Source organism: Vulpes vulpes, chromosome 14 (genome assembly GCF_048418805.1).
Source record: "Vulpes vulpes isolate BD-2025 chromosome 14, VulVul3, whole genome shotgun sequence".
Classification (NCBI taxonomy): Eukaryota; Metazoa; Chordata; class Mammalia; order Carnivora; family Canidae; genus Vulpes; species Vulpes vulpes.
Genome location: NC_132793.1, coordinates 82,718,506 through 82,724,006, shown reverse-complemented (window position 1 = coordinate 82,724,006; position 5,501 = coordinate 82,718,506). Strand labels below are relative to the sequence as shown.

General features: G+C 37.3%; 1 pseudogene; it reads left to right on the top strand.

The window, feature by feature from the left end:
- Positions 1-4,049: 4,049 nt before the first annotated feature.
- LOC112907105 (large ribosomal subunit protein eL8 pseudogene) lies at positions 4,050-5,051 on the top strand (annotated as a pseudogene).
- Positions 5,052-5,501: the final 450 nt, after the last annotated feature.

The following is a 5,501-nucleotide window of genomic DNA, read 5'->3' as shown; positions in this document are numbered from 1 at the left end:
ATCCTTGGTCTGTCCATATTTCTTTTTGTTTTTCAGACTTTTCCCCTCAATTTTGAACTCCTTAACTCTCTATATGTTATCCTTGATAACATATTTAGATTCTGCTTTTTCTTTTTCTATACCCCATCACTTTGTATTTTCAAAACAAGCAGTTACTCACAGATGCCATCTGCTAAGAGTTCTAATTAAGTACCCTTTGAGGAATTAATATAATGATCTGTAGAGAGCTTCATGGTTGTCTCTTTTGCTAGTCTCCATCTCTGCAGCAAATCAGGATAAGAACAGGCATTGACTGAACAGTTGGGAATAGTATTGTGTTAGTCAGGGGCAGGGAAAAGTGGCTGTATGGAAAAGAACCAATAATGATTTGATGTATTAAGCACACAGATGTTTATTTTTTCTCATCTAAAAGACCATAAATATGAATATATATAAACTCTTGACTCCATGTGGCCATTCAAAGAACAAGGTTGCTTGTCTCTTGTGTTCATGACGTCTAGAAGTTTACTCTTGTTTTGTTTGATTTCAACTCTTGGTTAGGGGAAAAGGCATGGAGGAGGATGTTATAGAGTTTTAAGACCTTGGTCTGTGAGGTACACAGGATCATTTCTACTCACATTCCATCAGAAAGTATTTGACTTTTGGTTACCTCTGGCTGAAAGGTTATAGAATCGTATAACTATCCTCATAATTAATTTGAGAACTTCTTCATCACATCAGAAAGAAACACTATACTCAGTAGCAGTCAGCTCTTATAGCTCCCCACTGCCAGCCCCTAGCAACCACTAATCTACATTCTAGCTTTATATATTTTCCTATTTTGGACATTTCATATAAATGGAATCATACTGTATGTGCCTTTTTGTGTTTGAGGCTCATTCATTTGGTAGAATGTATTAATACTTTATTCTTTTTTTTTTTTTACTGCTGAATTGTATTCCATTGTATAACTATACCACCGTTCTCGTTTTCTTCAAATTTTTATTTAAGTTCTAGTTAGCTAAAGGGTGCCTGGGTGGCTTAGTTGGTCAAGCATCTGACTCTTGATTTTGGCTCAGGTCATGATCTTGGGGTTGTGGGGTCAAGCCTCACATTGGGCTCCATGCTCAGCAGGGAGTCTGTTTGAGATTCTCTCTCTCTTTCCGCCTCTCCCACACTTGCTTTCTCTCTCTCTCAAACAAATAAATAAATCTTAAAAACTTCTGATTAACACAAAGTAATTGTTTTCAGGAGTAGAATTTAGTGATTCATCACTTACATATAACACCCAGTGCTCATCATGAGGAGTGCCCTCCTTAATACCCATCACCCACTTAGTCCATCCCCCACCCACTTACTTTCATCAACCCTCAGTTTGTTCTCTATTGCCAAGAGTCTCTTATGTTTTTTTCCCTCTCTATTTTTCCCCTCCCCATATGTTCATCTGTTTTTTTTTCTTAAATTCTACATATGAGTGAAATCATATGATATTTGTCTTTCTCTACCTGGCATTGCTTAGCATCATACCCTTTAGTTCCATCCATATCATTGCAAATGTCAAGAGTTCATTCCTTTTGGTGGCTGTGCAAATTCCATTATATGCCATATTTTTATCCATTCATTAGTTGGTGGATATTCAGGCTCTCTCCATATTTTGGCTATTGTTGATAATTCTGCTGTAAACATTGGGGTGCATGTACCATATTGAATCAATATTTTTGCATCCCAAAGGATAGGATGAGTCATAGGGTTGTTCTATTTTTAACTTTTTGAGGAACCTCCATACTGTTTTTCAGAGCAGCTGCACCTGTTTGCTTTTCCACCAACAGAACATGAGGGTTCCCCTTTCTCCTCATCCTCACCAACACCTGCTGTTTCCTGTGTTTTAATTTTAGCCATTCTGACAAGTATGAAGTGGTATCTTACTGTGATTTTGATTTGTATTTCCCTGATAATGAGTGATGTTGAGCATCTTTTAATGTGTCTGTTAGCTATCTGGATGTCTTCTTTGGAAAAAGACATCTATTTATGTCTTCTACCCATTTCTTAACTGAATTATTTATTTTGGGGGTATTGAGTTTGATAAGTTCTTTATAGATTTTGGATACTTTTATCTGCTATGTCATTTGCAAATATCTTTTCCCTTTCTGTAGGCTGCCTTTTAATTTTGTCAATTGTTTCCCTCACTGTGCAGTTTTTATTTTGATGAAGTCCTGATAGTTCATTTTTGCTTTTGTTTCCTTTGCCTCCAGTGATGTGTTTAGAAAGAAGTTGTTATGACCAAGGTCAAAAACGTTTCTGCCTGTGTTCTCCTCTAGGATTTTGATGTTTTCCTGCTAAACCAGTTTTTAACCATTTATGAGTGTATGGACATTTGAGTTGTTCTCATCTTTTTGGCTATTATGAATAACTATGCTATGAACACTCATGTGCAAAATTTTGTATAGACATATGTTTTCATTTCTCTAGGTTAAAAGCTTTACTGGGTTGGGTACTTTCCTGCAAAAGTCACATCCACCCAGAACCTCAGAATATGATCCTATTTGGAAGCAAGGTCTTTGCAAATATAATTAGTTAAGATGAGATCATACTGGATTAGGGTGAATCTTAAATTCAATGACAATGTGAAGACATAGAGACATTAAGACATAAGGGAGGAGAATGCCATGTGAAGATGGAGGTAGAGAATGGAGTGATGCAGATACAAAGCAAGAAATGCCAGATTTTTGTCAACCACCATATGCTTGGATACAGGCATGGAACAGATTCATCATCAGAGCTCCCAGAGGGAACTAATGCTGTCAATATCCTGATTTTGGACTTCTAGCTTCCATAACTGTGAGATAATACATTTCTACTGTTAAAAGTAATCCAATTTGTTCTTCTTTGTCACAGAAGATGTAGGAAACTGAATATAGGCATATATTAACTATATATATTAACATATATATTATATGTAAATATATGTATATAAATATATGTATATAAATATATGTATAATATATTATTAAAGGTAAATAATATACCTTTAGTTCTGTATATATCTCTGTCCTTATTTGTATATCCACAGATATCTCTATCTCATATTTCATATATATATGCATACACACACATACATGTATTGCTGCATCATATGATAGATTTTAGTTTGTGTTCTGAGGTCATTTGCTTTCAGTCTGAAGCATTTCCTTTAATATTTCTTATAGAATGGGCCTGCTAGTAACAAATTATCTGTTTTTATTCATATGGAAATTTCTTATTTTCCTTCATTTTCCTAAGACAGTTTTTCTGGATATAATATCCTTGGTTGTCAATACTTTTCTTTTAGAACTTTGGATGTCATCCTACAGCCTTCTGGCTTCTATAATTTCTGATGAGACATCAGTTGTTAATCTTATTCAGGTTTCTTTGTGTAAGACAAATCATTTTTTTGTTGCTTTCAATATTTTCTCTAGGTTTTAAAGATTTTTTAAAGGTTTTATTTATTTATTCATGAGAGACACAGAGAGAGGGAGAGGCAGAGACACAGGCAGAGGGAGAAGCAGGCTCCATGCAGGAAGCCCAATGCAGAACTCGATCCCAGGACTCCAGGATCATGCCCTGGGCCAAAGGCAGGTGCTAAACCTCTGAGCCACCCAGGGATCCCCTTTCTTTAGCATTTTTACTGTGGTATGTCTGTGTGTGAATCTTGTTGAAGTTAATAATTGGAGTTTGTTGAGCTTCCTGGATATGTAGATTAAGGTATTTAAAATCAGATTTGGGAATGTTTCATCTGTTATTTCTTTAAATATTATTTCCTGCTTCTTTCTTTCTCTCTTCTCTAATACTCCACTGAACTTGTTAGTGTACTTTATAACATTTCATATTTGAGAATTTGTTGAGTTTCTTTATTCTTTTTCATTCTGTTCTTTGGATTGTGTAATCTCTATTGATCAATCTGAACGTTCTCAATTTTTCTGCAAGCTCACATCCAGAAAATGTTTTGCCATCTCATAGCCAGCTCATTTTCCTAATAATGTAGCCATACATGATAAAAGCAAATTTAAAGCTCTCTCCTCCAGCAACAGAAGATGCCCAAAGGAAAGAAGTTGAAGAGGAAGAAGGTGGCTCCAGTCCCTGCTGTTGTGAAGAAGCAGCAGGCCAAGAAGGTGGTCAATCCCCTCTTTGAGAAAAGGCCCAAGAATTTTGGCATTGGACAGGACATTCAGCCCCAAAGGGACATGATATGCTTTGTCAAATGGCCCTGCTTCATTCGGCTGCACTGGCAAAGGGCTATTCTCTGTAAGCTCTGAAAGTGCTTCCTGTGATTAATCAGTTCTCTCAGGCCTTGCATGGCCAAACTGCTACTCAACTGCTTAAGCTGGCCCACAAGTACAGACTAGAGACAAGGCAAGAGAAGCATCAGAGATTGTTGTCCCAGGCCAAAAAGAAAGCTTTGGGCAAAGGGGATGTCCCCACTAAGAGGCCTCCTGTCCTTTGAACTTTCACCACTTTGGTGGAAAACTAGAAGGCGGGCAGCCCAGGTGGCTCAGTGGGTTAGCACCGTCTTTGGCCCAGGGCGTGATCATGGAGACCCTGGATCGAGTCCTACATCGGGCTCCCTGCATGGAGCCTGCTTCTCCCTCTGCCTGTGTCTCTGCCTCTCTGTCTCTCTGTCTCTCTCTCTCTCTCTCTCTCTCTGTCTCATAAATAAATAAATAAAATCTTAAAAAAAAAAAGAAGGCTTAGTTGGTAGTGATTGCACATGATGTGAATCCCTTTGAGTTGGTTGTCTTTCTGCCTGCCCTGTGTCATAAGACAGGAGTTCCCTACTGCATTATCCAGGGAAAGGTCAGCCTGGGGCATCTGGTCCACAGGAAGACCTGCACTACTGCTGCCTTCACACAGGTTAACTTGCAGAAGACAAATGACCTCTGGCTAAGCTGGTGGAAGCCATCAGGACCAATTACAATGATAGAAATGATGAGATCCACTGCCACTGGGGAGGCAACATCCTGAGTCAGAAGTTGGTGGCTCACATCACCATGCTGGAAAAGGCAAAGGCTAGAGAACTGGTCACCAAACTGAGCTGAGAGGATGCTGTTGAATTTTCTGTACATAAAAGTAATAAAAAAATATCTTTTAAAAAAACAAATACATATTCTTTATATAATCAACAGCTTAGAGTTTTTTATTATATTGGGCAATTGATGATTTGTAGGTTTGTTTAATATGAAAAACAAAAGCATACAGAGCCCCTCCCCCTGTTGCCAATACAACACAATTCTCTTGTGTCATTACTTTATTAGTGGTTCAGATTTATTCCTGTTACTATACCTTGTATCAGTGATCCTTGTGGTTATTTTCTGGAATATTTTTACTTTGGTTCCCAATATTTATTTGTAGAAATCCTAAAAGAAGTTTATCAAAACATATAAAACTATTTAATGGGAATTTTTAAAAGTATCAAAAGAGAGAATAGTGTAATAAGTTCACATGAATCATTTATCCAGCTTCAACAATTATGAACATTTTGTTAATCT